The sequence below is a fragment of the Protopterus annectens genome, chromosome 9.part0 (assembly GCF_019279795.1).
Source record: "Protopterus annectens isolate FY-2018-M chromosome 9.part0, PAN1.0, whole genome shotgun sequence".
Classification (NCBI taxonomy): Eukaryota; Metazoa; Chordata; order Ceratodontiformes; family Protopteridae; genus Protopterus; species Protopterus annectens.
The window spans coordinates 672,146,337-672,167,197 of NC_056743.1; the positions used below are offsets into that span (position 1 = coordinate 672,146,337).

The 20,861-nt window shown below is 40.3% G+C and overlaps 1 protein-coding gene across 6 annotated transcripts in view; it reads right to left on the bottom strand.

The window, feature by feature from the left end:
• BAG6 (BAG cochaperone 6) overlaps nucleotides 1–20,861 on the bottom strand; it is a 2,260,316-nt gene that overhangs the window by 1,978,368 nt on the left and 261,087 nt on the right. The window lies entirely within an intron of this gene.

Genomic DNA, 20,861 nt, shown 5'->3' on the forward strand with positions numbered 1-20,861 from the left:
CTAGTAAGGAACATGATTTTAATCAAAAAGCAACCCAACTTCTATCATGAGCTTACAGTTACTCTTACTAAGGAAGGTGTGCTATAATGTCACTTATTTTAAAGCATACAGCTGTAACTCACATTTCTAGCAGCACCCTTCTGTAACAAATGGAAAATGTTTAGTTTGATCAAATGTCCATCCTCCATCCACAACTCTTTTTCCCAGTTTTGCATATGGGGTCAGGGTGTCAATTCACCAGTGACAATCATCTTTCAATAATGCTACTGTGTAGCAATGGATTAACAAGTGCAGCTAATGTTAAATTTGCTTAAAGGTAATAACATGTATATTTTTATTTACTTACATATGTTAACCAGGATTGAGTACAGACCTTTTTCAGACTCAGCCCAGTAGCACTGCTTGGTTAAATGTCCTGCTCAGATTCACATAGCAGACAAATGGAAGCTGAAGGCATCAAACTCTGAGCTGTTAATGTGCGGTTTCCTGTTGTCCATAACCTTAATACCCTTTACTCATTCTTATACAATGGCATTACACTGGCATTATTACAGTATTATTGCACAGTAAAGATGTGGCAAGGACAGATGATGCTCAAGTTGAACAAAGGAAATACTTGATAATTATAGTGCTGATGTTTATGAATGACCTTACAAGTACAGTTAACATTCAATACGAACAAAGGTCATAATGCAGAACAGTGCTTCTATACTGTAATGGCCTTACAAGTGCATTTATGTTCAATACTTACAAAGGCAATACTTTAATGATTTTCCTGTGGCACCAGGTGCAAATGCATTGACTTCATGGTCAAAACACAGGTGAGTCAGGGTTCAAATCCAACACACTCCACCTTCTTTTAAGGGTTGGCATAATGGTTAAAGTGTTTACCTTGCAGACAAGATATGAGGTTTGATTCTCACCTTTGGGAAGCACGGATAGACATAAGACCTCCTGGGGACCTTAGCCTAGCAATCACCTATGAATCTATGTAATATAACAGTGCTATTAAGAAGTAACAGTCCAACAAGTGGAATTTTGAGAAAAGACGTCATGAAAAAAGATTTAACTGTGATCACTGAGAATTCACAACACAGCATGGCACAGTGCTTGAAATGTCCACCCCCCTTGTTTCATCTGCTGACAAGTGAATGCCAGCACATCTAGCATTTTCAAAATCTTTGTTTAACATGCTTTACAAAGAATCTACTACATTAATACTCCTATTACAATTGTACATTGAGAGACCGACAAGACTCAAACGTGGATTCTTTTTCCGCAGTCAACTATCACTATACTCAAAATCAGTAATTTTGTACTTTACATTGGAAAAAAATAAACACAACCAGAATATAACATAAGGCTGTCAAGCAAATAGTTGCAACATTAAAACTCAGTAGATTAACATGGATACATTTTTAAAAGAGTATACTGACAGAGGAATCAAAACATCAACTGCAATACTATTCCAGCTGTTAGGAATCTAGTTCAGACTAGCTATTTTGCAAGTGGTGGTATGATGAGAAATGTTCTAAACAAGGAAAACTGATTTTTTTTCAAAAAAGAAAGGCGTGATAAATTAAAAAAAAAAAACTACAATTTTAACTGCTTAAACAAAACACATTGACAAAAAAAGGAATGCACAGAACAAAGGAAAAGTGTTCATGTAGTCAGTAGAGGATTAGATGAAAATAAATCAATGAGCAATACCAGAATGTGCCTTTTGATACAAATGAAAGTTATGCACTTACCATCACAACAATATTTGTGAGAGCATCCTATGAAAATGAAAAGGCTAATGCTGAAAGCATCAGGACCAGGCTGCAGGTAAAAAATTTCCTAGGGTGCTCAAAACGTCTTGTCATACATGGCAGATAGCCTGTCTCTCGCTACCTTCTGCTGAAGTGCTTGAGGAGTATAAGAGAACAGAAGGAGAGAAGGAAAGGGAACCCCAAACCAGCCCTTCTAAAGACAAAGGATGGAAGAAGGGTATATTACGGAGAATGCACCTACTTCCACTATTATGGTAACTACATAACATTTGTAACCAGCAAGATGTCTACTATGCGTAACAGGGCAGTCCCTAGCCAATCACTCTCAACAAACATACCTAAGTGACATTCCATGTACTACAATGGTTCCAAATGAAGACATGGACCTGGAGATGCAGCTTACACTGTCCTGTAAAATACTGTAGGGAAACAAAGTAGCTGCTGCATAAACATCAACAAATGGGGAATTACTGAAAGGCAGTGGAAGCAGTCACATTATAGTAAAATGGTTCCTTTGTATAAGGTGAAAAGGTGCTCCATATTTACTATGACAAAAATGTATGCAGCTAGATAACCAGAGAGACCGTACAAGGATAATCTCTGACCTAAGCTGATCATTCTTGCAAGTCCTTTGCTCAGTCAGCAGAGAATCATAGTGGTCAAACTCCATAGAATGACAGATGTACTCTCATCCAAGGCACCACAATTTGTGAAAAACAATAATAATAATACAGGAGTTAAAAATGGTCAAAGTGACTAGTCTGGAGATGAAAGACGAATTAGCTCCAATTAAAGCTAATTAAAAAAAAATCTAAGTGGTTTAATGGAAAAAGCAGTGCATTTAAAACCACCTTATTACAGCCAACTGCTACAAGAAAAAGTTCTCTAGGACAGTTACTTAAAATTAAAAGAAAAATGTGCCTCTCGACTTCCAGAATGGAGATGGTAATGTGAGCAGATAAAAAACAGAGCTCCAGGTTAGGAATCACTAAATACAGAAAACACTAGTAAATTATCAACTGATGTACCTACAATTTCCAAGAAAGCAATAAAAAGAAGACTAAACTAAAAGGAAAAAAATATTTTTACAACACAGAAATAGACAGGACAACATGGAACAATGGCAGGAAAGACAACTGGAAATGGCAGCAGAAGAGATTTCTGTCACTTTAGAAAAAAGATTGACCAAACAGATGTGAAAATATTTAAGATAAGTGGCTCCATGTTGAATTAGACAACAATTAACGAAAATTTGCAATTATCATCAAGGCATTCGGTTGACATAACAGAAATACTTTTGGGAGAGAATTAATTAATAGGGGGAAAATGACTGAGAATGAACATAAACCAGCAGTTACCAGACCTAGAAGCTAGACAGGCAAAAAAGAGAGTATCAGGAGCAGTAAAGTCCCAGTGACCAAAAAAATCCAATGAATTAAAACAAAAATCACTGGAACAAACACGGCAATAAAATCCAAAAATGTTTAATAGGAACAGAAGGTTAGCGCTTTCATGCCCAACAACTAGGCACTTCTTCAGACAAATGTATTAAAAAAAACACAAATATTTATAACAATCATTCAAAGAAACAATTTACGTTCCTTAAGCAAAGGCTTTAAAGGAATACAACAATATGAAACGTTTATGGATTTTATTGCCGTGTTTGTTCCAGTGATTTTTGTTTTTATTCACTAGAAGCTAGATCACAGAAGGACAACTTCATCAGGTTTGCGGCACTCTCACAGCAAGTAGAAGTGAAGGAAAGGAGCGTAAAGAATTCAATAAGTACTACCTTAGCTGATATCAAGTACAAGAGCTTAAAAAAAATCCAGACACATATTGGTCAAACTGCAAACTTTCCAATTAAATGAAGAAATGTGTCTGTGTTGAAAGGGAGCAGTCTTAAAGGTGAAAGACAAAAGGGTTTTTGTGGATAATGATTTTTCACAATCAAACACAAAACTAAAGTTTCCATCCCTTCAGTAAGAATGCACAGAGGAAAGAAACTCCAATTTAAGTTACTGTACTCACAGCCGTTTAGAGTGTTTCATCAACTGAAACAAAAATGTATTACCACACAACAGGTGCTTGCAGAATTAACTAAAAGAAAATCAGAAACTAACAAAAATGAAAAAAAAAAGGAACAAGTAATCAGCAAAGTAGTAAAGAGTAACATCATGGCTACTACTGTAGACAGCATGCCAAAGAAACCACAGTTAATCTTCCAAACAATGACTATCAAAAGGCAAAGAATTACAAAAAAGTGACAGACTTGGCAAAATGAGTGAATTAAAAATACTGCATGGAGGATAGCAATCAGAATGCAGAGAAAAAGAACAGCAATTGCTGACATTCTGAGAAAAACAAATCTGGATTATAATGTAAAAAAAAAGACTTTACAGTATTAAAACAGTGAATACTGCAGATGCAACTGTCGACTGTTTATAGCTGAAAAATGTGTAAATATATTAAAGTCTTCATATACAATGAGGCATTTTAAGAAAAATGTGTTAAAAAACAAAAGTGGCGCACTGCATGTTGCGTGCATGGAAAATGGAATATTTTGTTTAGGTTGGGCACTATATAGGTTCTTGTGACAAAAATGCAAATTTAACACGTTTTATTTAAATGAACTACCTAGAAACAGCTTAGAAAAAATATTTTAGGGTTGTTTCTTCTCATCTATGGTTTACTTGCCAGAAAGCTTGGTTAGAAAGCAGTACAATCCTCTAAAACAACCAATGGTGGGAGTTTGGTAGATGGGTGAGATTCTTGGAATAAATAGAGAGAAATGATAGAATACAAAGGGAAGCCCTACACTTGAGTCATCGGTAACTGACTAAAAAGGGAGGGAACAGTAGAACTCATCTATCCAGACATATAAAAAGCCAGACCTTTTCAGCAATCAAGAAGCAAACTGGATGTCTTGCAGGTTTAAAACAGAATGGAACAGAAGGTATACCAAAGCATGCAATATACAGAAAAAAGTACAGTTTTGTACCTACCATAAATGTAGATGTCCGAGAGGAATGCATCTGCAGTCTTTACAAATGGGTTGTCCTGTCGTCAGGCAGCCCTTCGGTCGGCCGGATTCCAAAGTCTGGGTCTGGCTTTGGCTGGTGTCGCACTTCACCCGACGTCATTGCGGCAGTTATTCGGGTATAAAGGCATCAGCCGACGCCATTTTCCTCAGTGTTTCTTGCCCCAGATGCCAGGTGCCCTCTTGGATGGCTAAATTTTGATAAATGCCAAAGTTTCCAAATAGTAGAGAGCAAACACATAAATAAGCATGTATGTACATATATACAAACAAATACACCATAATAGATCCCCCCCAAGCTAGCTGAAGATTGGCAAATACCCTAGGAGTACCTCAGAGGGGAAGGAGGGTGGGTAATCCTGACTGCAGATGCATTCCTCTCGGACATCTACATTTATGGTAGGTACAAAACTGTACTATGTCCTTCAAGGATGCATCTGCAGTCTTTACAAATGGGTAGAATACCATAGCTAAACTAGGGGAGGAGGAAATGAGAAGAGATTATGGTGTAGTTAGGATTCCTTGCAAAACAGCAGTGGCAAAGCCAGCACGGGATCTAGAGTATAGAGGTAAGTTATAATGCTTGGCAAATGTATGCACGGAGGTCCAAGTAGCAGCCTCTATAATGTCCTTGGTAGCCACTCCTCGTAAGAAAGCTGTGGTAGTGGCTGTAGCCCTTGTGGAGTGAGGCCTGATGTTCTCTGGAGTTTTCTTTCCATGGTAGGAGTAACAAAATCTAATGCAATTTCCTATCCATTTGGAGATTGTCTGTTTAGAAATTGGTTTTCCTTCTTTTCCTGCTGCATATGCTACCAGAAGCTGGTCAGTTTTTCTATTGTTTTTTGTCCTGTCCAGGTAGTAGCGTAATTGTCTGTGTACATCCAAGGTATGTAAGAGCCTTTCTCCCCTGTTCTGTGGGTTGGGGAAGAATGTAGGTAGGTGGATAGCCTGATTTAAAGATACTCTGGATACCACCTTAGGCATAAATGTAGGATTTGTTCTCATGGACACTATCTTGATGGAAGATTAGGAAGGGTTGCACTGCCATTAATGCCTGTAGTTCAGAGACCCTTCTTGCTGAAGTTATTGCCAGCAGGAAAGCAGTCTTCCAGGATAAGTATTGTAATTCTGCTGTTGCTGCTGGTTCGAAAGGGGGAAGAGTCAGTTTTTCTAGCACAAAGTTCAAGTCCCATGCGGGCAGTGGAGTTTTCCTGGGAGGTTTTACATTTTTGATTCCTCTCAGAAACTGTCTGAGCAGAGGATGCGAGAAGACAGGAGGATCCAAGCTGTACTCTGCTGAAATAGCTGATGCATGTATCTTGATGGAGGAATAGGACAGGCCTGTATGGAAGAGCTCCGCCAAGTACTCCAGGATGTTGGCTATGTTCACCAGTGTCACATCTTGCCCCTTTGCAGTACTCCAGATGAGATATCTTTTCCATTTTGCTGCATAATTCTTTCTTGTTGAAGGTCTACGAGCCTCCAGGATTATGTCTTTAACCCTTTGGGATAAATTTGGGTTAATTGCTGTTATGTAATGTTCCAGGCAGTTAGCTGCAGAGTTTTTAAGTTTGGATGCAGAATGTTGTAGTTGTTCTGTGTCAGCAGTAATGGGATCAGGGCAGTGTCCATATTTGTCCCCGGGACATGCTCCTCAGAAGTGGATACCAATGTTGTCTTGGCCAGTCTGGGGCTATCAGAATGATCCTCGGACGTTCCTCTTTGATCTTGAGAAGCACCTTGTGCATCAAAGGAAGTGGTGGGAATGCGTATGCTGTCAGGCTTTTCCAACTGAAGGATAGGGAGTCCACCTTCCAAGCAAGTGGGTGGTAAGTCCTTGTGCAGAATTTCTTCAACTGGTGATTGAAAGGGGATGCAAACAAGTCTATTTGTGGTAATCCCCATTCTCTTGTGATGGTTTTGAAGATGTCCGGATGCAGCATCTGTTGTAGTTCTGCTTAATATGTCTGCTAGAATGTTTTCCTTCCCTGGTACATAAATTGCCTGTAACTGAATGTTGTAGCTCAGAGCCACATCCCATAGGTCCAGTGCCAACCGGCATAGAGGGTATGAGTGTGTGCCTCCCTGTTTGTTGATGTACCACATAACTGTGGTGTTGTCTGTCCTTATCATCAACTGGCCTTCTTGGAGAAAAGGTCTGAATGCCTGGATTGCCAATTTTACTGCCATCATTTCTTTTAGATTTATGTGCAGATGCAGCTGGTCTTGAGTCCATAGGCCTTGAAAGCACTTGCCCATCATGTGTGCCCCCCAACCGAGATCTGAGGCATCTGTCGTGATGGTTTGTCTTGGATGACTTTTGTAGAAGGGCAGCCCTGTGTTGGATTGACAGGCCTGAGCCCACCATAAGAACTCTTGCTTCAGGCATGGGATCATTGGAATTTTGGTTTCTAGGCTGTGCTTGTGCTGAGACCACAAATTCTTTAGGTACCACTGTAGCTTTCTCATATGCAGCCTGGCATGAGGCATGAGGTATCAGTATTATGCAGGATGCCATGAAGCCTAGAGCTTGTAGCACTTTTCTTGCAGTTAGATGGCTCTGCTTTGTTAATGCCAAGAAATAGAGAGGAAGTTGCTCTTTCTTTTCTGCAGTTAGAAATGCCATTTGTTTTGATGTGTCCAGTTCTGCACCCAGAAAGGTTATTCTTTGGGATGGAAACAGCCTTGACTTTTTTGTACCGACTGTATATCCCAGGGCTTGCAGCAGGTAGATGACTCTTTGTAAATCTTCTGTGAGTTTGTTTTTGTTGTCCGCTTGTATCAGGCAGTCGTCCAGGTAGGGATAGATTTGAATTCCCTGAAGTCTGCAATGAGCGATTACTGATGCCAGGCATTTCGTGAACACTCTGGGCGCAGTAGATAAGCCAAAGGGCAATGCTGAGAATTGATAATGCTCTGATCCTGCAAGAAATCTGAGGTATCTTCTGCAAATTGGTCTTATAGGGACGTGCAGGTATGCCTCCTTGAGATCTAGAGTTACCAGCCAAGACTCCTTGCCCAGCATGGGAAGAAGCTGCTGTAGGGTCAGCATTTTGAATTTTGGGACAATGAGGAATGTGTTTAAAGCGGACAGGTCTAGAATAGGTCTCCATTTGTTTTCTTTTCTTGGTACCAGGAAGAGCCTGGAGTAAAATGCCTTCCCTTGCTCCATAAATGGTACCTTTTCCACAGCTCTCATTCTTAATAATTGAGATATTTGTTTTAGAGCTTCTGCCCTTTGAGAAGGTGGTAGGTTTGGCATTCCTCTCTTTCCTGGTAGTGTATGGAAATGGAACCTGTAACCTTTGTCTATAGTCTGCAAAATCCATTTTTCTCTTGTAATGCAGTGCCAGTTTCTTGAAAATAATGTTAGCTTTCCGCCTAAGGGTGCTTCTAGTTGTTCCCTGGTAGGCGGTGCCACCGCCAAGTCACTGTGATTGAGTTGTTGTAGTGGTGGTGGCTGTATCCGTGCCTCGTTGGTTGTTGCCCTGCCACTGGCGACCCCTGTAGGCACCTCTGGATTGGTTTCTGCCTCTAGAGCACCTATTCCTGCCTCTTTGTGCCTTAGAGGAGTCCGGAAAGGACCAATTCTTGGAGGGCCAGTTCCTGCTAAACATTGGGAGGTTGAACTTGTAAGAAATCTTTCACTGTTTGCACAGATTTTGCTTTCTCTTCCATCTTTTTTAGTACCTGCTGTGCGGGGGCACCAAATAAATTGACCTTGTCCATAGGTGCATCCAAAAGCTTAGATTTGACATGGTCTGGTAATGCCTGTTCTTTCAACCATGCATGCCTCCTGATAACTGTGCCAGTCATGGCTGATCTAAAGGAAGCCTCCAGTGCATCATAGCCACATTTTAAAGAATGGTTACTAACCTGCTGTATGTTATGTAACATTTCTTGAACATACTTTTTATCTATAGATTCTTCTGAGGACAGCTTTGTAGTCAACTGGTCAAGCATAAACTCTTGATATTGAATCATATGAAATTGGCAGTTCAAAGCTCTAGCTGACAAAGTAGCAGAGGTGTAAACTTTTACCCCATCTCTAAGGACCTGGAATCCCTTTCAGAGGGAGGGTTTTAGAAGAAGTAGCTGCTACAGCTTTAGGGCCCTGGGAGATAGTCTCTGGATCTGCAAAATGAGCCTTATATAAGTGGTGATGAGTGTCGGGGACCCTGTAGTACCTATCGGGCTTAGCAGGAGCCGGAGGTAAAGTATCAGGAGCAGTGCAAACATCATTAAATGCATCATCAACAACAGGTAGGACTGGAGGTACAGCTAAAGGCCTATGCTGTGGCAAGTGTAGAAATGTCCTAAGCCTTTTCCTAGAGTCTGAGAAATCTTGGCCCTGCCACTGAAATTGTTCCCTCATAGCATGCAAGGTTTCCCCAAAGGAAAATTCCTCAGGAGGAGAGGCTGAAGGGATGGACTCCTCAGCATCAGAGTCTTCGTAAGGAGAATAAGAAGCCTCAGGAGGGTCTGTATGATCTGAGTCATCAGAGGAATCATCTGTGGCTACTGGCTCAGGGGGCTCTGCTCTAGGCCTTTTTTCTGGAGGAGGGAGAGTTAAAGAATTAAAGAGATGAGATCCTCTGCCAAAGAAAGCATATGGGAGCTGGTGCTGGGCCTGTGAGAGGGGGGCTTGGCAGGCACAGGTTTTGATGCTTTGGCTGCCTTAGCCCTGGCAAAGGCCTTAATAGACATAGCTGGAGGAGGCCTAGCAGCTCCACGTGCAGGGGTAGAAATATCTAGGGGAATGGTGTCTGATAAATCCTGTGAAATCGCAACAGAAGGCTGGATTTCAGAAGCCGTTTCTACCATGATAGAAGAGGCCTCGGTAGAAGGCAAGTTATCGGCTGAAGAAAGAACCGCTTGCTCGATTTTGGCCGAAACCGAGACGCTCGTAGTTTGCTTAACCGCGGTTTCGGCCGAAACCGCGGACCGTGAGTGTCGGTCCTTTTCTTTGCGTTTCTTGGTTATTTGCGTAGTCGGAGGATCCGACGGCATAATGTAGGCAAAATCGGAGCCGAAAATCTGTTCAGCAAAGTCCGAGCGACGTCTAAGCGTCCGTCGGTTAAAAGAAGCACAGGCAAGACAAGCTGCTACGTCGTGGTCTGGGCCTAAACAATGTATGCAATAGGAGTGGAAATCTTTATGAGGTATTTGTTTCCCACAAGATAAACAATTATTAACTTTCTCTGACATCGGCTGAGGCAAGAAAGAGTCCCCAACGGGGTACTTAGATTTATAGAAGTCTTCGAAGTAGTATTCGGTAGTAGTAATCTCTGGATCTGACCGACCGGCACTTGCGAACAGCTTCTGCTTCGGGCGCCACGCGGCAAGAAAGACTGAGGAAAATGGCGTCGGCTGATGCCTTTATACCCGAATAACTGCCGCAATGACGTCGGGTGAAGTGCGACACCAGCCGAAGCCAGACCCAGACTTTGGAATCCGGCCGACCGAAGGGCTGCCTGACGACAGGACAACCCATTTGTAAAGACTGCAGATGCATCCTTGAAGGACATCAAATAAATTTACATGAAGTGTTGAAAGGCATTAATTTCAAGACAAAAAAGGCAGCTTAAGTAGTTTTAAAAGCAAAGCATAGAATATTTCAAAACAAGGCTTATAAAATGATTAGTAAAATGCAGTAAACTGACAACATTCTTACACCTGGAGGAAGAAAGATTTATACTTACTCGAGCTACTAGAAAATAAAATACAGTTCAAATCTACTGTTATTAGGGAGAGTACAAGTTATACTGCAGGACATGGGAGGAAAAAAAGAAAACTTGTTTGTATACAGAGGTTGGTTTATATAGGAGAAAAGGGGAACAGTTGGCTATACACAACAGGATAAAAGACCAGACAGGATGAAAAAATGTGATACAAATGAAACTTAGAGAAGCAAATAAGACTAAAGAGAAACAGTAAGTGACTTAGTTAAGAGGGAAGTGAAAGGAAAATTCAAAAGGTAATTATAAAACTGAATTTACTATGCAGCAAGTGAATGTTTCCATTGAAAGTGAATGGCTTGGTCGAGAAAAAAAAAAAAAAAAAAAGACGAGGGCCTGTCACAGATGATGATACCCTGACCCCCATGTGCAAAAATGGGAAAAAGGGGGTTGTGGATGAATGGATGCTTGGTAAGACAAGCAATTAAGATGTTTTTGGTTCCCCTGATCCTTTATGTAGAAAAAGTCTACCGACTTCAAATCAAAACAGAATGACACTGAAGTAAATTAATTTTGGGTGGAAATAAAAATAGAATGTAATGGGAGAAACTATTATTAAACGAATAGGGATGTTAAAACTTATCAGATGTGGAGGCATATTTGAAGACTACGCAAATCAGACTATTATATCTGGCACAGGATCAGAAGCAAAAAACCCAAATGGAAAACGATGAAACAAGGAGACAATGCACAAACAGGATCTCAGGTGGGCATCTGGATAGACAAAGAAATAAAACAAACACTATGAATGATACATACATGTATGTGTATATAAATATATATATATATATATACACACACACACATATAATATATATATATATATATATATATATATATATATATATATATATACATATATATATATATATATATATATATATATATATATATATATATATATATATATATATATATGTGTGTGTGTGTGTGTGTGTATATATCTATATATATATATATATATATATATATATATATATATATATATAAACACACACAAATATACATACACACATGTGCATATACATATTAGTGTTAGGAAAAAATTAAGAGCAAAATGGTCACAGACAAACCATTGAGTAATGTACTTGCACATACATTTATATATCGTTGTCCATCAGTGACTCAGACTGCAACTTATTCAAAAGCATTTTGGGGTGGGGAAATATCAAAAGCACTTAGTTTTCACTGAGTTTTCACTGCTTTTTCTTTTGCATGCAGAAAGTTTGACACAGAGATTACAGTAAGTGGGGTGGAAGTGTGAAAGCAAGTGCTTGTTGGTTAGAGTCAAGTGGCATCTGTGTTTTTGTACGTGTGAATATTTTGGTGTGCTTTTATGAGTGTTGCAGGTCAGGGCTAGATTTAGAGTGCATTTTTGACATGGTGCATCTCTGTGCAGTGGTATTGCTAGGGAAAGGAGTTTTGATAATGTGTAAGGTAGAATTTCACTCAGCTACACTTAGAAAGTATGGCAGAATTAAGTGCCAAACAGTTTTAAAGCCATTAGTTCTACAGAAAAGTACTTTGTTTATGTTTGCTGTCCATTTCAAGGTTACAGTTATGATGGATGAGTAAAGGCTGAGGGAATCCCTTGACCCACCTAACTCATGCATGCTAACAGTAACACGGATTTCAACCCTACATACTAAATTTACAAAACTCCTTTCCCTAATAGTATCACTATTCAGACAAATGTGGTCTGATGACATTAAGGGTTCAAGTTTAGTGATCTAAAAAGAAAGCAGTTTCCTTCTTCAGTCACTTGGTTTTCAAAGGTTTTTTGCTTAGATAACCCTCCTTTCGAAATGCTAGCATCAATGTAACCTTGAAGGAGAATGCCTTGTTTGGGGAGAAAGAACTGTGTAAAACAGTAGATGTGCTTCTCTTTACCGCTGCAGTAGACTTCACCTAAGGGATTTCCTGCAAAGGTTAGTGCAACATTGGGCAGTATACCAAAGCCAGGCAGTTTAAGAGGAAGCCTGGGAGGAGGAATTCACAGTAAAGCTCTCTACAAACCCATGTAGCACAGCCCTAGCAAAGCCATGGAAATAACATACAACTTGTAATGTTTAGGGAAAGTCTGAACAGAGGACCAAGTAGCAGCCTCAAGATAGAACTGGTATCCAAACTCTTGAAAAAGGCACTGGAAGAGGCAACCACCCTAGCAGAATGTGCCTTTACAGTTGAGGAAAGGCATTTGCCAAGAAAAGAACAAAATGAAATGGCCTTCGAAATCCATTCCAGGATGAAATGGTTTGCTTAGAGACAGCCAAACCAAAAGTCCTTGGATGAAAGGAAACAAAAAGTTGATCAAACATGCACATAACTTTAGTCTTATCCAAATAATATCTGAGCAGTCTATACAAATCCAAGATGTGAAGAAACTTCTCACTGGCAGTCTGCGGAGAGGGAAAAAAGGAAGGGAGATTATTAGACTGATTAAGAGACAACTCAGTAACCAACTTCAGCATAAAAGAAGGATTCATACAAAGAGATGCGCTATCTCTATGAAAAAACAAAAAAGGAGGAATAGTCATGACAGCCTGAATTTCAGACATTCTCTTGACAGAAATAAGAGACAAAAGAATAACAGTCTTCCAAGTACAATGTTGTATGGAAGCTGAAAAGCAACCACAAAAGGAGCCTAGATTAATTGTTCAAGTATAAAACTGAGGTCCCAAGAAGGTGGAATAGGCTTCCTGGGAAGCCTGACATGAAGAACACCTTTAAGAAACTGCTGTACCTCAAACATAGAGGTCAGACAAGGATGCAAAGGCAGAAATTGCAGACAGTGAGCTTTAACTAAAGAATGACAACTCAACATGCAGCAGACCACACAAATGAGGCATAACTAAAGAAACCTCCATGGATAGGTGATCCTAATGGCAAGAAAGGCACCAGACAGAAAAATTGTTTCCATTTGGACATACAAGACTCCCTGACCTACCGCAGAATCTGAAACATGTCCTTAGAAAAGAGGTACTTAAAGGAGAGCCACACCCACAGACTCAAAAAAAACATGTTTATTTCATCATGATTTGGCATTTACTACATTTTAACACTACTTTTGGACTATTTACAGGTTTTTAAATATTTTAAGATGTAACTTCTGAGTCTGACCACATGGGGTCTGGCATCTTGAAGTAATTCTGATTGTTTAGTCTACCTCTACATATCCCATAATGCAGTGCTTGTCTGTAAAAAATTACATCACGCAGGCCTCTTTCCTCCTAAAGCTCCTGTCACTGCACTGATTTTACATGCATACACTGCTGTCTTTCAGTCAGTAGTCAACATTTCATGCCATTCAATGACCACTTAAAACACGAACAGTGCAAATGCCACAGAACAGATTTTCAACATGCTTTTTACTGCTGCTTCTTTTTAGAATGGCTAAACTGCAGTCTTTTGTGAAGCCTGAATTTGTACTACTTTGACTCATCTCCCATCCACCTTCACACCTAACTTCCCTAGCTGTCAAAGTGCTAAAGGTAATTTGAGCTGTTACCTGCTGTGAGCCGTTACCTTTTTCTAGCCTTTACTTTCTGTATGGGTAGGGAAGGACCAGAGAGCTGTGACATCACAGCATGGGTGGGTTTTTAGGACAGTAGTGGTGATGTCAGTTTGGGGAGGGAAATGGCCAGAAAACTACCTGTATCCAGTGGCCTTAACATCAGTGTACTGGAGACTTTTTCAGGGCGGGACAAACATTTTTTTGAAAGAGAAACCAACAGTACAGTAAGGTGCTGTTCTAGTGGAGAGAGACAGTCAATTTAAAATATTTTAAATGCTGTATTGTTGTTTATTCATAGCAGGGACAGTAAATAGGGAGGAAAACGACAGAGAAGTTGAGCATTTAATAATAGAATCCCATTGTTGTCCCTTAAAAGGGATCAAAACACTATCACTCACAGTGCCAGTTGAAGACTGGACAGATGAGGATGGACAAGAAATTCCTTGTCTTGGGGGAGAAGATCTACCCGGTGAAGTAATTCGTGGTGACTGGCCCAGCTGAGTGAGAAAGAAGGGGGAACCCAATGCTGTCTAGGGCAAAATGGAGTCACCAGCAAGATTATGGAAGAGTCCTGTCTGACCTTGTGCAGAACCCTGACAACAGAGGAAAGGGGGTGAGTATTCAGAAACACTTCTTTTCCATGGAAAAGACAGGGTATCCACCTTCTAAGCCAGAGGACTTGGGACTCTGGAACAGAACAGAGAAGTTTGTCTTTTTGCAGGTAAGGTGAAAAGATCTGCCTGAATACCCAACCTATGGACAATGTCCAGGAAGACAGCCCATGTTCTGGACCTCCTCAAAGAGTCTGCCACCAGAGTGCGCTATGAGGGAATACAAGCTACCCGAAGAGTCACTTGATACAAGATAACAAGAGTCCGGACCTGAAGAGCTAGTATGCAAAGAAGACAGACCTCATGCCTTCCTTGCTTGTTGACATACCACACCACACCAGTACTGTCTGAAGACTTTGAGAGCCATGGGATGAAAGTCTTCATCTCTTATGCTGATATGATCTGACCTACGATGAGGTGGCCAGACACCGTGGACCTTCAGGGGGCCATGTGAAGCTTCCCACCCCATATCTTGGGAGTCTGTGAACAGCTCCTGAGAAGGAAATGGAGCCTGAAAGGGAAGCCCTGGACAGAGAGAGTAATGATGAATCTGCCACTGCAGCTCAAACATGAGACAAAGAAAAGAACAGGCAACTCCAGGGTGTGGCAATGTTGAAACCACACCAATTTAAGGAAGCACTTCAACTCTCTCATATAGTGCCTGGTGTGATGGGGAGCATGGGAATGGGGGAGATGATGCATTCCAAAACTATGACCAAGAACAGAGGAAGAAGAGACTGTAAAAGAGCTTGAGGGGGCAGGGACAGATACCAGCATTCGAACAGTCTGAAGCCTGCAACCAAGGAAAATATGATCCTGGAAGGCATCAGGTCTGACTTCTGGAGGTTTACGGTGAATCCCAGAATGTGTAAAGGAAATAGTGAACTGGAGATTTTGCAACAGACTGCTGGTCTGAATGAGCAGATCTTGTAAGTAAGGAAAAACCTGTATGCCCTAAAACCTGCAAAAAGCAATGATAGGAACAAAGCATTTGGTGAATATCCTTGGGGCAGTAGAGAGGCCAAAGCAGAGAACTGAAAATGTGAGGAAGAAACAGAAAAACTTAATTTCCTAAAACAAAGGTGAAAGGGAATGTGAAGGTAGGCATTCATGAGATCAGGAGAAACTGTAAAGGCCTGGGGAAGAAGAGGAGGAAACAAGGTCTGAAGGAACAACATCAGAAAAGAAGGAATTCTGAGAAAGGTGTTGAGCAGAGAAAGCTCCAGAATAACAAAAACATTCTGGAGTAAAACCCGGCCCCCGCCTAGGTGGGTGGAATGGGCTGAATAGTGCCCTGATCCAAAAGGGACTGCAGAACCTCTGGAAAATGAGGTAGCTGCTTGAGGAAGTTGAGCAATGCCTGAAAAGGGAGGAAGGGATTTCCAAACCATAAAATATTCCTGATGGATAAATCATGAGAAACTAAGAATCTCAGGTGATCCGAAGCAAATTTGGAAGAGATAAAGGAAGGCAGAGAGACAAGGGGATGGCCAAACATCAAACAGAACCAAGCTTATCCTGAAAAGAAGATTTCTGGGAGGAAGAAGTCCAAGTAGACTTAGCAGGGGGACCATGCTTAAAACCTTTTTCACCCTAAGGAGGGTGGCGAGTGTCTATGAACAAAGGCAGACTTGGGAAGGATAGTTTCTCTGAAATTTGGGAATAAAGGAAACAAACACTGTTTCGGTTCCTGCAAGTCAGGCTCCCTATTACGCTGTCGCAGACACAGGTTGTCGAATGCATCTGTTGAACTGAAAAGCATGAAAAGGCAAAATAGCGAAGTGACTTTTCAGCGAATTCTTTCCCTGGGAAAGAATTTGTTTTCCCACTTTCGTTACTTTGCCTTTTCGGCTCTATAATGCAATCTCAGAGTTGGTATATTTATGTAGGGGGGCGAAGCCCCCCACATTATGTAATGTTTTACAGTTTTTTTTTTTTTTGGTTTCGGAACAGCGATTTTTTCCCCTTGGGGAAAAAAAAAATCGCTGTTCTGAGGTTTCGGCGTTGTAAGCTTTTGCTTACATGGGGTCGATTATGTGTCATTCACTCTTCTGAGCATGTGATATCATAATACAGACCCGCAAGGCCTTACCCTTTATACTGCAGGGACTTGCAGCAGTCCCAAAAAGACTTTTACCTAAAGAAGCATCCAAAAGTTTGGTCTTAATGTCATCAGGCAAAGCCTGAAGAAGGAGCCAATAGCAGCTACTAATCAATGACCCAAAGGCAGCATCCCTGGAAGAGGCATCAGCTGCATTTTACTCAGTGACGGGCAACCTGAGTAATACAGCCTAAAAGAGAAAGGACAAAAGCCTTTCCCTCAGAATCAGGGAGGTCAGAAACCACCTTAGAAACCTGGGAAAAGGAGGATCAAAACATGCCTGGTTGCAAAAGTCTGGTAGTTAATCGCCTTAAAGGACAAAGTAGCAGTAGTGTAAACCTTTTTGCCCAACCTTTTCATAGTCCTACTCTCCTTATCAGAAGAAAATAGCTTAGTAGATGGCAACAACTTAAAAGGGTTTGTCAGATGACACTGATACAAAAAACAGAGGTAATCCAGAGGGCTTGAGTGAAGTCTGGTATTCCACCTGTGACCCAGAGGGTGCCAGGACTAACAAGAAACAAAATATAAAGGATTAGTCCAGTTAAAACCACTTTAGCTAGCAGATTTAGGAGACCATCTCCATTACCCTCCCTGTGGGAGGAATAAAGACAGATCAAAGTTTGCAGTGGTTTACTCAGTTAAGCAGGTAGATGGTCCATCTATCCGCTTAACTGAATAAACTATTGGACATTTCAGCAAGAGGTCTATATTCCTCCTACAAGGAGGGCATCAGAGAGAGAGAGAAAATCACTTTAGCTAGCAGACCTAGGAGATTATATCTGGACTAATCTTTTACATTCTGTTTCATGAAATGGATACTACTGAAGGATCAGCAGAAGGACACTTAGAAAAATGTGCAGTCCTCAGGCACGATGTAAGAAGGCTACTTTGCACAAGAGGCTGAGAGTCAGGGATTACAGAGGTTGCAGAAAAAAGTATCCAAATGTGCAGCCAGAACAGGAGGGACAGCTGATGGTTTGGGAAACTAGATCTGGAGGAGCTCATAATACCTCTTTTGAATATCAGAGACGTTGCAATAGTTCCAGTTAAAATGCTCCATCATGTCAGCAATAATATCACCCAAGAGGACAACCCTTCCACGGAAGAGTTAGGACTCAAAATCCTCTTCTTTCGAACTGTAGTACGGGGAGAAGGAATTTGAGAAGAATAGGCCAGGGATTCTTCCCCAGAGTCGAAATCCTCATCTGAGAAAAATATCTCAAGTGTGGATGATCAGGGAGGAGCAGGGACAGAGACCACTTGAGAAGGCTTCAAGGCCATCAAAGCATTAAACAAACCCTGATTGAAATCCTGCCATTCAACCTGGGAATCCTCTACAACAGGGAAAGTATGCTTTGTCTTCAGTTTCTTTTACTGCAAAACATCTGCTCAGAAACCCTCAGAATCTCAAATCCCTGATGCGACTCAATGGTTCTAGGAATTTCTTCCTTCACTAAAATCTGAGGAATCCCCCCTCAGTCACTCAGAAGCCAAGGTTCCCCCTCAATATCAGGTGTAAATGCTGGAGACGCCTCAGGGTATGCATGACAATTTGGATTCATGCCAGCCTCCAAGGAATCCAAAACAAGTACCGGACTATCTTTAGGGCTTTCACTAGCCTCTAGACAAACATCTGGGGGATTGGGGGATTGGGGGATGCTGGACAGCAGACGATTGGGCCTGACATTTTTGGACTTTTTCTTGTCAGACAGCTGGGATGGGAAGATTCCTTCACAACACCCTGAACCATCAGCTTAAGTCATTGGTTTTCATGACATATGGACAAAGACGACAGATTACTACACAAGGTCTTAGGCACAAACACCTGGCAGATACAGTACTGTGTATGACTGTGGAAGCACCTAAAAAAGACATTGGTTGTGACAGCCTTTACAGGGAATCCACCCTTCACACTGGCATTACCCCTTTCTGGAAGACATGAACACAATTCTGAATAATAAAAAAAAAAGAAAAGAAAACAAATCCCAATGGGCCACCTATCTGACAAACAGCCTGGTAACTAGCATAGCAGAAGGGCGTTCAGACTGATGTAGGACAATGGCGCTCAGACTGGCAGCAAACAAGTTCTGAATGTGTGTGTGTGTGTACACACACATATATATATATATATATATATATATATATACACACATACACACACACACACATTACCTTTATGCCCTACGCCTTGCACATAGAGCATACGTGTGATGTTATGTATGGCGCCTGTAAGAACTAAAGACTTTCCTACACTGGACGGACATTTGGCTACCTTTTCAGGAGATCAGACACTGCACTGGTTAACAACAGGAAAAACAGTACTCTTACTTAAGAGTGAACCTGCAAGCTACCCTAAAAATTATAGACCAATAACTTGTCTTCCCACGACGTATAAACTATACACAGGGATTGATGCCAACAGTTTGTAGTCATTTAGAAGAAAACTCAATTATGGCAGTAGAACAAAAGGGCAATAAAAGAAAGTCATACGGAACAAAGGATCATTTGTTGTTAAAGTTATAGAGGAGAACTGTAAGAAAGGGAAGAATCTAAGTATGGCATGGATTGACTATAAAAAAGCATTTGATAGTATCCCGCATTCATGGATTAAAAAAAGTGCTTAAAAATATATAAGGTACATCCTACACTGATTGATTACATTACAGTAACCATGAAACAGTGGGAGCTGCGGTGGTGGTGCTGCGCTAGCATTGTCGCCTCACAGTAAAACATTGTCCTGTTCGATTCTCAGCTAAAGCGTCTTCTGTGTGGAGATGTGCGTGAATGGGTGTACCTTCGTTGAAGGTTCTGCGTCAGGCCTGGCAAGACGGTATGTAAAAATCTACTGCCAATCATTAGTGGACCGGAGTTCCGCTGTGGCGACCCCTAACCGGGAAAAGCCGAAAGATACAACCATGAAACAGTGGCAGACCACTTTGCAATTAAGCCATGATAAAGGACAGATTATTATCCCAGGGATAAAAATCCAAATAGGGGATATTCCAGGGTGACTCCCTGTCACCATTGCTATTTTGCCTTGCCATTAATCCATTAAGCTGTTTACTTAACAGCTTAGGTCATGGCTATAATTTGGCTTCTAGAAAACAACAAAGTATAATGACTTATCTTCTCTTTGTCGACGATTTAAAATTGTATAGCTCATCAGATAAGAAAATAAAAAAAAAAAAATATTTATCACTATATTGTTTATCACGTGACTATCATAAATAATATTATACATTTTATTAATAACACTGAAAGAAATATACATATATACATATATATTTTTAAACAATATATTTTTTAAACAATAATTATCATCGGATGTAATTTTATAGTATTCAACTCTTTGTATATTCCACATTACACATTTCACGTTAAATGTTCAATATGTGAATGATTTATTTAATTATGTTCATCTGTTATATGCTATATACATATATAAAATTTTTTTTATAAATGTACACATTTATTTTAAAAGGATATGATATACTGTTTTTAAAAATTTTTTAAAGATATCATATGGCTTTAAATGATTGTGCACTGACACCTTATAAAAGTTTTTGTCTGATTCAGATGTTTTATATTAACTGTCAATTAAATTTGCTAATTGGCTATGTTTTCCGCCAATTTTGATTTATAAGAACTAGTCTTTAATTTTCTAAAAGTATCTGATGAAGCGTAGCCTTATCTACGCGAAAGCGCTTATCTTTTTATCTTGTTTTATGGAATAAAACCAACAATTTATATCAACGGAACAGTGTGATTTGTTACAACACATCGTGGTGAGACCATCATCTTCTTTTGAACTATATCATCAGATAAGGAATTGAAAGCACAGCTACAGGTAGTCAAAACTTTTTCAGATGATACTGGAATGGCATTTAGTCTTGACAAATGTGCAAAAGCAACATTTAAAAAAGGAAAATTGCAGCACCAGGAAAACATCAGTTTGGGGCAAGAATGTGATATAAAAGAACTTGAGCAACAGGGGGTGTATATATACTTGGAAATTGATGAAGGCTCAGCAATAAAACATGAACAAATGCAAATAAAGCTTAGTAAGGAGTACTTTAGAAGAC